Consider the following 12,580-nt stretch of genomic DNA (forward strand, 5'->3'; position numbering starts at 1 on the left):
GGGGATGGTCTCAGAGGAAAGACGGCAGGATTACGGGGGACTGGGAAAGGCTCCTTGGAAATGGTGAGATGTTATCAGCGACCTGAAGACAACCAGGGCAGCGAGGAATCGGAGAGTTCCAGCATGGAGGAGAGGCAGTGGGAACAGTCAGAGTTGGCAGATGGACTCTTGTCTAGGAGACCTGGAGACACTGGCTGCAGAGTATGGGGTGTGTGTGAGCGTGTGATTGTGTGTATTGAATGTCTGTGTGATTGTGAGTGTATATGTGTGATTGTGTGTATGTGAGAGAGAGAGAGAGAGAGAGACTAGGAATCCTCAAGCGTGAGAGCATTTCAGGGCCGACAGCATCGGATCCAGGCTGACAAAGATCACCTTCTGGGCTGAGTGGGGAGAGACCCTTGTCAGGCAGACCCACCAATGGTTGGTGCAGTGATCCAGCATGAGGCCAGGAGGGCCCACACTGGCTACAGTGGTGTCAGAGGAGAAAAGAGACTATTCATAAAAGCAGAACGCAGAGGATCCTTTCCTCCCGCTGCCCATCTGTTGGCAAGAGATCGGACATGCAGAGGGAGACCTCTAGGCCGTGAGGGGACGGGAAGGCCAGCAGCACTTTTTAACAACAGGGAAATTAGGAGGAGATGAAGGTTTGGGGGAAATCCAGTGAGGTCAGTTTGGCACAAATGTTTAAGATGTCGGTGGAACATCACGTACGGGATGCTCAACAGGCAGTTGGAGACAGGAGACTGGAAATCAGCAGAGGTCAGAGCTACTCAGGTGGATCTGAGAATCCTCATATATAGGGGATAACTGAATTTATGGGAGCCCAAGGAATGACCAAATGAAGCAGGACAGAGACTGGGGAAGAGAGGGCTTAGGACATATCCATAAATAAATGGCATGACCTGGATGAAATGCGGCAAAGGAGACCAAGAAGAGGTGGTTACAGAGAAGGAGAACCAAGAGGTAATTGACTCCAACTCTCCTCATTTCTTAATTAAGTATACGGGTTTACCTAACTTAGTTCATCTAAGTTAAATAACTTGTCCTGGGTCATATAGCTTGTAAGATTAGAACTCAAATCTTGATTCCAAGTCCAATCCTCTAAACACTATTCCACCTAGTCCCCACTTAGTAAGGCATCCAGGAACCTGATTCTTTAAAAACAAAATGAAAAAAAAAAATCCCTTTAAAACTGTGCTTATATAAAAGTAATAAGGAAAAGTATAGGATAATGCAAGAGTAATATTAATGGAGATGGGAGAGGTCAAATCTGCATTGTAAATATATGGAATATACAAATTGTAGAGAAACTAGAAATCTATTAAACAGAGTAAGGGAAAAACTTAGGGAAGTTTCAGACTTTCTGTGGAATCTTGACTGGTAAGCTTGAAATAGTATGGCTAAAAAAGGAAAACCACATTTCCACTCAAATGTAATTAAACCATATTATTATCTAATGGGTTCTTAAGGGTTATTTATAATCAATGTTGATTTGCAGTCAGAAAAGTAGAAAAAAAAGAAAACAACCCATTGATGAACTTTAACACATCCAAACCAAGAATAATATTTACAAAGTAGTGGTTAATTGAACTTGACAAGTTCACCTGCCCACAAAACCATCTAGTTTACTGAGACTGTCAGAAAATCACTTGGGCATCTAGGGAGAAAGGGAGGGGGTGACAAATAAAATTCTGGAAGTAGCACTGGAAAATCAATTTCTTTCGGTCTGTCTCTAGCCACACAGAATTTCTAGTTTATAAGGTATACTTAAGAATTAAGTTTACCCTTTGTTTAGTTAATTTAAATTAAAAAATAATTTTTGTTAGAGAGAGAAATACTTTCAAAGGCTTCCCATCAGCCCAACCTAAACATGTGAAACTCCTCAAACATTCCAATAAAAGATTTGAATCTGGAAACTGAGCTCCATGTTTAATTCCATTCTGAAAGACTAGCTTTGGTAGTTCTAAGCCAGAGAGTTAATGGATGTCCAGAGTAATTACTAAGAGAATCATATTGAAAAGTTCTATTGTCAAGATCTCTAAACAAAATTTGTGCAAGCTTTGGATCAAATATTTTAATCTAATTCTGAAAATTGTTACCACGCGCCTACTATGAGTTAACAGTGTCCTGGGTGGAGCTCACATCATATTTGGGGCCTTATGTGATGAACTGAATTAATTTTATTGCTGCACCAGGAAGGAAGAGAAGGTCAGAGGAACAAAGATTTAAAGCACTGTTGTCAAATTCAAATAGAAATAGGGCCATTGAATCAAATAAAAGGTCCTTGTAGGCCACATTCTGACTTGGAAAGCCATACAACTTTAGATATTCTTTTTTTCCTTTATTTATACATTAGCATTTTCTGCCTCATTTTGTACTTAGCCTTAATCACTGAATGGGCCTGACCTCAGTGAAAGTGAGATCTTTAAAGACCTTAGCTCAAAAAGGCCAGGGGCTCCCTCTGCATCCAGGGCCATGTCCAGCTATCTCATCTCTATCTGGCCACTGGATCCAGAAGGCCAAGAGGGAGAAAGTGGGGCCAGTAATCTCACCCAGTCCTCCCTCACTTCAATCCAGTTCACTGGCATGTCATAGCGTCCCCTCTTTGAGGTCACGGACCTCTTCAAGAGTGAAGGACAAACAAGAAGACATTGACATTAAAATCCGCCAGGATCTACATTTGAGCTGGTTCAGGCCCATGGACTAGCTGTTCAGAGCATTTTAAGGGACTTTGAGGGACCACAGAGTCCCATCCCCTCATTCACATGTGAGAGAACAGGCTGCGTGACATCAAGTGATGTGCCAAGGGATACACATCTACTGTCTGAAACAGGATCCAAACTCAGGTTCCGAGTCTGAGACCATATTAAATAATTTCAATCTCATCTAACAGAATATTTCAAGACTATAAAATATGACTGAATAACTCAACTAGCCAATAGGAACAGGCACTTCTACAAGTAAAAGATTATTATGTTATATTCTATCATATCACATTATATTATTTATATCTTCACAGTCTACCCTTGCCTTTGTTAAGACTTAACTTCATAGGTTTAATAGCTAACTTCATAGTGTTTTAACACTAGTAAGTATCTGAAAATCACACAGATATAGCGTAAGTGTATGTGCATAGTGAAGAAGTTTTTTAAATAAGGGAAGCAGGGGATGCTAGCCACTGTGTTGGGGAGGGAGAAGGAAGTAGATTGGAAAAAGGCCATTTGTTGACTTCATCATTTCTTATGACTCAATTAGATTCCACATCCATATACCACAATTTGTTTATCCATTCCGCACCAGATTAATATCTGTTCATTACTGCTACAAGAAGAGTTATTATAAATATATTTGTATACACAAGGATCTTTTCCATCTTCCTCTGATGTCTTTGGGACTATCTGTAATAGTGGTTTTGCCGAGTTAAAGTATAAATGGGTTAGTGACTTTTTAAGCATAGTTTTAAACTGCTGACCAGAATGGTTAGACCAGGGGTCGTCAAACTACGGCTCATGGGCCAGATGTGGCAGCTGAGGACGATTATCCCCCTCCCTCAGGGCTATGAAGTTTCTTTATTTAAAGGCCCACAAAACAAAATTTTTGTTTTTACTATAATCCAGCCCTCCCGCAGTCTGAGGGACAGTGAACTGGCCCCCTATTTAAAAAGTTTGAGGACTCCTGGGTTAGACCAATTCACAACACTATCAACAATGTACAAGTGGACTGATTTTCCTCTGGCCAATCTAATTGTATTATTTTTCTCTTTTGCCACCTTTGCCTATATCATGAGTAATATGTGGAGCCTGAGCTACGCTTTGAAGGAAATGAAAGATCCTGAGAGCTGGAAATAAGGTGAGAAAGCCTTTCAGATTTGGGTGATGGGCAAAAGTGCCAAAGAAAGAGATAGAATGTTAAATATGAGAAAAAATCAAGTAGTTGCTTGGAGTGTAGAATATATGAGCAGGGAGTGACATGTGATCACTCTGAAAGATACTTTACAACCAAATGACAAAAAATTTCAAATGATAGAAAAGTTTATGTTTTATCCTGAAAATAAGAAGGAATCATTGAATTTTATATTTTTTATTATAACTTTTAATTTACAAAACATAGGCATGGGTAATTTGTCAACAATGAACCTTGCAAAACCTTCTGTTCCAACTTTTCCTCTCCTTCCCCCCACCTACTCCCCTAGATGGCAGGTAGTCCAATACATGTTAAATATGTTAAAGTATATGTTAAATACAAAATACTTATACAGTTATTTTGCTGCACAAGAAAGATCGGATCTAGAAAGAAGGTTACAAAAACCTGAGAGGGAAAACAAAAATTCAAGCAAACAATAACAGAAAGAGTGGAAATGTTATGTTGTGGTCTATTCATTTCCCATAGTTCTCTCTCCGAGTGTAGCTGGTTTAGATCATATCATTGTTGAAGAGGGCCACGTCCATCAGAATTGATCATCTGTATAATCTTCCTGTTGCTGTGTATAATAATCTCCTGGTCCTGCTCATTTCATTCAGCATCAGTTCGTGTAAGTCTCTTCAGGACTCTCTGAAATCATCCTCCTGGTCAGGAGGCAGGAGCAGAACCAGGATATCATTATACACAGCAACAACAATAATATACCATGACCAATTCTGATGGATGCGGCTCTCTTCAACAATGAGATGATTGAGGCCATTTCCAATGATGTTGTGATGAAGAGAGCCATCTGCACCCAAAGAGAGACTGTGGGAACTGAGTGTAGATCACAACATAACATTTTTACTTTTTCTGTTATTGTATGCATTTTATTTCTTTCTCATCTTTTCCCTTTATGATTTGATTTTTCTTGTATAGCAAGATAATTGTATAAATATGTATGCATATATTGGATTTAACATATATTTTTACCATGTTTAACATATATTGGATTACTTGGCATCTAGGGGACGGGATAGGAAGAAGGGGGTGGAAAATGGGAACACAAGATTTTGCAAGGGTTAAAGTTGAAAAATTATCCATGAATATATATATATATTCCCGCCCCCCCCCCCCGCCCCAAGGCATGTGGGATTAAGTGACTTGTCTAGGGTCACACAGCTAGGAAGCATTAAATGTGTGAGGCAGATCTTGAGTCCAGGGCAAGTGCTCTATTCACTACACCATCTAGCTGCCCCCATGCACATGTTTTGAAAATAAATTTTTCTATATCTTAGACATGTGATGTTTACCAGGAAAACATATTTAAATTTTTTTTCTTTTTAATTTTCTAATCCCTCCCCAAATGTTTCTTTTCCAATTTTAACTACATTGCTTTTGTTTGAGCAAAAGTTTTTAAGTGTCATACAATCAATATTGTCCATTTTATCTTGTGTGATCTTCTCAGTTCCTTGTTCCATTGTGAAATCTACCCTTCCCCATAGTTCAGAAAGGTATTTCTTCCTTGCTCCTGTAATTTGCTTATGATATCACCTTTCTAGCTCATGTATACCTTTGGAATTTACTGTGGTACAGGGTGTGAGGTGTGTAATTTCTGCCAGAGTGCTTCCCAGTTTTCCCAGAGAAGGTTGTTTTTTGAGTGATTCCCTTCCCCAATAACTGGGACCTCAGATTCATCAAACACTATGCTACTGTGTTTGTTTGCTTTTGTATCAACCTTTCTTTTTTAAACTAATACCAATAGTCTTGATGATTAATATTTCTATTTCTGTAAATACTTCTATTTCAGAGTTGAATTTATATAATTCTTGGTTGTGCTTCAGTAGATAGTCCCCCAAACATTGTATTTTCTTAGTTATTTTGAATAGAATTTTGTTTTTTAATCTCTTTCTTCTGGGTTTAGATTGCGAGCTCCTTGAGGATAGAGACTGTGTTTTACCTCTTTATCTATCACTAATGCTAAAATAATACCTGGTATACAGTAGGTCAGTAAATGTTTACTGGCCTGACTTTGTTTTACAATTTCCTTAATAATATTTTACGTTTTCAATTACATATAAAGATAGTTTTCAACATTCATTTTTGTTCCAATTTTTTTCTCCCTCCTTTTCTCATCTCCCCCCTGCCTAAAAAGGCCAGCAATTTGAAATAATTATACACATACAATTTTCCATACAGTTTCAATTAATTTTTAGTTGACTAAGCTTTGCTAGATAATTATATCATTGACCAGTTCTGATGGACCAGGCCATCCTCAGCAACGAGATCAACCAAATCATTTCCAATGGAGCAGTAATGAACTGAACCAGCTATGCCCAGAGAAAGAACTCTGGGAGATGACTAAAAACCATTACATTGAACTCCCAATCCCTATATTTTTGCCCACCTGCATTTTTGATTTCCTTCACAAGCTAATTGTACAATATTTCAGAGTCTGATTCTTTTTGTACAGCAAAATAACGGTTTGGTCATGTATACTTATTGTGTATCTAATTTATATTTTAATATATTTAACATCTACTGGTCATCCTGCCATCTGGGGGAGGGGGTGGGGGGTAAGAGGTGAAAAATTGGAACAAGAGGTTTGGCAATTGTTAATGCTGTAAAGTTACCCATGCATATATCCTGTAAATAAAAGGCTATTAAATAAAAAAAAATAGATAATTATATCATCTGTAAAAAGTGTTATTTTTTTTTCTCCTCTCTGGCTATATTTACCCCCTTGATTTCTCTTTCTACTCTTATTGTTACAGTAAGAATTTCCAGATCTATATTAAATAGTAATGGGGATAAGGAGAATCTTTATTTTACCTCTGATTTTATTGGAAAGGCCTCTACATTTTTTCTACAACATGCTTTTTGATCTTTGTTTCAGATAGATTATTGAATATATTAAGGAAAAAATCATTTATTCCTATGTTTTCTGACATATACATACACACAGAAATAAATGTTGGATTTTGTTAAAAGTTCTTTTAGCATCTACTGATATAAATGAGGTTTTATTATTAACACTGCTGATTTTAAAAATATTCATAATTTCTTTTATATTGGGCCAAGTCTGCATCCCAAATACAAATCTGCATGTATAATCATTTTAATATATTCTAACATTTATTCCAAAGTTTTATGTCAATCTCCATCAGGGATATTATTCTCTAGTTTTATTTCTGCTTTGTCTCTTCCTGGTTTAGGTATCAATATTATATTTCTATCGTAGAAAGAAACTGGAAAAGTTCTCTTCTCCTACCTCCTGTGTTTATTAAAACAATTTACATAGTGTTAGTATTAACTGTTCTTAGAAGGGAAATCACTTGAAAATCCATCTCATCCTGGAGATTTTATTTGTGACTTAATTTATGGCCTTTTCAATTTCTTTTTCAAATATTGGGCTTTTAAACTAATTTTTTTTTCTTGCTGATATGATTGTTTTATAGTACGACAAATATTTATCCATTTCACTTAAGTTATAAGTATCAACATAAAATTAGGCAAAATATTTTCTGATAATTACTTTACTGTGGCAATTATTGGAATTACTCTTTTACATTTTTGGTATTAAAAATTGGTCTTCCTCTCTTTTTTGAACCAGATTAATTGAAAAAATAGAAAAATAAAACAAACAGTTAAACAGTTCTTTGTTTTATTTATTAATTCAATGTGTTTTTTTCTTTCATTTTTAAAATCTCTGATTTCCCAAAGTTTTATTTTGTTGTTTAGTTGGATTTTTTGATTTATTCTTATTTAACATTTTCTACTGCATGTCTAATTCATTAACTTGTTCTTTCTTTTTTTGTTGTTGATGAGTTCTAGAGATGCAAATTGTCTCCTAATGACTGTGTGAGTTATATTCCATAGTTCTGGTATACTGTTTCATTACTATCATTTTGATGAAATTTTCTATTATTTTTCTAATTTATTCTTTGATCTATCAGTTCCTAAGGTTAAGTTATTTAGGCTCTAATTGATTGTTAATCTTTCCTCAAAGGACTTGTATTAAACATGTTTTTTTATTGCTAATGATCAATAAATCATAGGTTGAATATTTCTGTTTTTTGAATTATTGGTGAGGTTTTTAAGTTCAAGTACATGAATGGCTGAGAAGCATTCTGTTCTCATTTAATGAATGACAATTATTCTCTATTTTTTCTAAAGTTTTGTTTAGACCCTTGAATTCCTTCTGATTTATGTTTTGATTACATATTTTTTAAAGTCTGAAAGAAGCACATTAAGGTTCTCTAATATTATAGTCTTAATATCTACTTTCTCCTATCATCTGATTAACTTTTAAGTGTTTCATGTATAGTTATTACACATTGATATTGATTTATTACTTATGGTGATTTTAAGTGTAATGTAGTTTCTCTGAAATGTAATTTGTATATTTACTATAGCTGCATCTGAAATTATGATTGCTACCTATGTTTTTTTGAGTTCAGATAAAGCAAAATAGATACTGCTTAAGTCTTTCACTTTAATTCTATGTAAATTTTTATGTTTCAAGTATTTTTTAAAATAAGCAGAATATTACTGAATTGTCCTGCTCCTACTTCCAGGATTTTACTTTTTCTTTTAATTCCCTCTCACACTCCTCACTGCAGGATGTTTAACCCATAAGTATTCTGCTATCTCTCCTGCCCTGCCCCTCATAACCCACTGTTTTCTGATTTCTTCCATTCTTTGGAGTTTAATATATTTCTATCTTGCAATATCTAAAATTATCCATTACAGGTGAAAGTGAGGTTCATGGAATGCTCATTCTCCTCTACTTCTACCACCTCTATTATGTGAGATAATGACTTTCCTCTTTTTTGTCTTCCTTTTCTCTATAATATAGGTCCTTAACTTTCCATTTCCCATTTCTTCTAAAGTTATCAAAACAGAGAAGAATTATTCTAGACCTTATTGATCTTAATTATAATTCTTTATGATACTTGAAGATATTAGGATTCTGAGAAGGTATTTCATCTTATCTATTAGAACATAAGCAATTCATCCCCATATAGTTCCTTTAAAATGAACAAAGTGTATACCTTTCTGTATTTCTCTTGAGTTCTACATTTCCACATTAAAGTGTCTAGTTAGGAATACTTAGAAACCTTCTGTTTTATTAAAGGAGCATATCCTCCACTGTAGAATACTTTGATTTTTATGGATGTTATTCTTGGTTGTGAAGCCTTCATCTTTCAAAATATCGTATTCCAACCCCTCCTTTTCTTGTTTGTGGCAGCTCTCAAGTCTTGTTGGATCCTATCTGTGGCTATTTGGTATGGAACTATTTCTTTTTTGCCTGTTTGAAGTATTATTTTTCTTTAAGCTGGGGGTTCTGGGTTTTGGTATAAAATTTCTGGATTTTGCAGGCGTTTCCCCCCCCCCCACAAGTGATTGGTAAATTCTTTACATTTTAACTTTATAGTTCTAAGAGATTTGCAAAGTTTTCTTAGATGTTGTGATATCTAGGTAATCTAATAATTCCAAGATTCTTTCCTTGATTTGTTTTTTTTAAGTCAGTTTTAAAATTTATTTCCAACATTTTCTTTTTTAAAAAAATCTCAATCTTTTGGTTATGTTTTTAATATTTCATGTTGTCTCATTTTTTTTTTTTTGTCCTAGTCTAGTTTTCAGTAAAAAACTTAGGTCTTAGTTAAGGTTTCCTTCTTGCTCTTCTTTCCTCCTAAGCCATTCTATTACTATCTCATTTCTTTTCGGGTGGATATCCTTATAGCCAAGATATATATTTTTCCCTTAAGGATCTACTTAGATTTGTAAAGTTATTCTTTCTTTTTGGGTTTACCCCTTGGACATCTTTCCATTTCTTTGTCTTATTTGACAATTTCTTTGGTTGCTCATGTAAGTAGACTCAGTGTCTGGGTTGGAGGCTTATACTTTGGTCTAATTCTCTAAAGTATATGAGATATTCAGAGAAAACTAGAACTTTTGGTGGGAGGGCTTGCTAAGCCCTTTTCAGAGCTACTCATACCCCTCTGAGGTCCCCCAACCCCACAACATTCATGGCGAGAAGCTGTACAGCAGCGTGCATAGTGGCCACATCTACTGTCTTGGCAGATGAGTTAAGTCAGGTTGAGAGTAATTGATAGGCAATTGTTATCTTTAAGGTAATAGGGAGTCACTGAAACTTCCTGAGCAAGGTAAATACCACAGTACAACCTGTTCTTTACAAATGTGTCACTTATGTGCAGGATGGATTGCAAAGGGAGAATAGGAACAGGGAGCTCACTGAGGAGGATACTGTCATAGACAAGAAGAGAGATGATGAGAGTTTGAAGTGGCAAGTCATTTGGGTAAATGGAGACAATAGGATGGATGAGAGATATTATTAAAATATAATTGACAGGATTGATTGCATATGGCAGATAATCAAGAAAAGAGGAGAGCTGAGGGTGACTCTAAGGTTGTGAACTTGATAACTGAAAGGATAGTACTCTTGACTGAATCATGGAAATTTGAAGAATGGCTGGCTTGTGGGGAGGAAGAGAATGATTTCTATTTTGGATAGGATGAGTTCTAAAATGACTGTTGATTACCCACTTGGATCTATTTGGGAAGGTAGGAGAGGCAGGAGGACTAGAAATGTTGATTGGGAAGTCACATCTACATAGAGACCATAATTCTATCATAGGGTAACCATGAAAAAAGGTGGAACATAGATGTCAGGGCAAGTGCTCTATCCATTGTGCCATCAAGCTACCCCCTTGGAAATCAGTTTTTAAGGATTTGAGAAGTGACTGGAAGACAAGAAAGTAAAGGCAATAGGTGTTAACCTCCTTTTAAAATAATTACTAGTCAACATTTAGAAAACCTGTTAAGATTCACAATGTAAAGTATTACACATCATCTCATTTGAACTTGAACACAGCAACCTTACTGAAGTAGATGCTGTTATTGTAATCTTTTTACAGGTGAAGAAACTGAGGTAAACAGGATGAAGTGACTGGCCCAGGATCACACAGTTAGTGAGTATCTGAAATAAGATTTGAACTCAAGTTCTCCAGACTTCAGGTCCATCACAATTTGGCAGTGAAAGGGGTGGGGGGCGAAGGTAAGAAGTTTGAGGAGATGACCAGCTTAAGTGAAGTTTGAAATAAGAACAAAGATGTGAAAAACTAAAGCCAATTCAATATCCAAATTACCAAGTATTTGCATTGGGGCAACAAGAGTACTTATTTGCATTATGTGGGTGAATGAAGGTATTCTGAGTTCAATAAAGTAGCCCCACAAACCTATACCTTTAGAGTCTTATAGAAGTAGATCCAAGATGAATACGCTAATCCCTGGGCCTGTTTTCTTTCATCCCAGATACAATAATGACTCATCTTTTAATCCTGTATTAACTTCTCAATTTGTGTATATAAACCCAAACCCATGGAAAGGAGTTATTTTCATAGTTGATGAAGAAGGTTTATCCCTCAAATATGGCAAAATGTTTTTGGAAACTTTAATCTGATTGGCCAATATCTGCTTCTATTCAAAACTAGCCATTTATTTTTTCGAGATTTTACACATCTACTCTCATCTGAATGATGCTCCAGGAGCTGGGCCAGACTGCTGATCAGTCTAAGTAGGTTTCTTGGCATCTACCTTTGCCAAGTAGTCAGGATGTGACTAAAGAGTCAAGGAGCAGGATTGTAGTATTGACATTTTAATGCTTCAATTGCCATATTCAGGTCATTATATAGTCTATCCAGATGGCTGGAATCCATAAGCAGTCCATAAGAAATGCTATAAAACATCACATCTTCTGGCCTGAATCTAATTTTTCTGCGCATAGATGGCATCTTCCAGGACACTACGATGTAAGGTGCCAAGTCTGCTATAGGATTCATTTGTGATGTAGAACGGGATGTGCAAAAGTGTATCTTTGAGATTCTCAAAGCCTCCAACTCAAGCCTCTAATCCATTAAAAATTCCCTAATAGAAATTGTGCATTTTTACCTATAGTTCACCTGATTGTATTCTTCCCCACCCCCACCCCCTTACATAAACACCTCCTATGTTTTGGGATAATATAATGCCCATTTCTGCAACTTAGGGTGTCTTAACCCGTGAACTTAAAAAAAAAGTTAGGAACTATATTTTGATCTAATTGGTTTCCTTTGTAATCCGATGTATCTTAATCACTTCCATCCATTGTGAAGAGCCATTAGCTGCGCTAAACTCCCAAAGGGGTCCATGACACAGAGAAAAGTCAAGAAGTCCTATTTTGATTGGTTTTGGCTATTTGGTTAAGTCAAATTTAAGGTTGTCTGTTCTTCTATTGCTGGCAAGATGAATTATCTGACCATGGCATCCCATGGAACAAAGACTAATATAAAATGGCCTTTGATCCCATGTGGCTTTCTTCTCCCCCCCCCCCCCCCCACATTGATAATGATGTAATGGCAAAAAAGGGAAAGATGGTGGTAAAAATCATACAGTTTTCATCTTGTTTATAAAAACTAATTAAACTGTTACTGCTCGAAATGTAAGATTATTGCCAAAAAAACAATGAGGTGCCATCCTAATAGAGGAATTGAACCACGTCAGTATCAGTATTGATTTTTTCCTACAAATGAAACAAGACGACACTAAGAAATTATGGCAAAACAGGGACCGAAAAGATCACAGAAGATACAAAGGACAATTAATTACATAGAATTAA

At 36.0% G+C, this 12,580-nt stretch overlaps 1 protein-coding gene across 4 annotated transcripts in view; it reads right to left on the reverse strand.

Moving 5' to 3' along the window:
* Window positions 1-12,580, reverse strand: part of TAOK3 (TAO kinase 3) — a 223,019-nt gene that overhangs the window by 112,284 nt on the left and 98,155 nt on the right. The gene's annotated exons all lie outside the window — the stretch shown is intronic.

The sequence above is a fragment of the Sarcophilus harrisii genome, chromosome 1 (assembly GCF_902635505.1).
Source record: "Sarcophilus harrisii chromosome 1, mSarHar1.11, whole genome shotgun sequence".
In the NCBI taxonomy this organism is placed as follows: domain Eukaryota; kingdom Metazoa; phylum Chordata; class Mammalia; order Dasyuromorphia; family Dasyuridae; genus Sarcophilus; species Sarcophilus harrisii.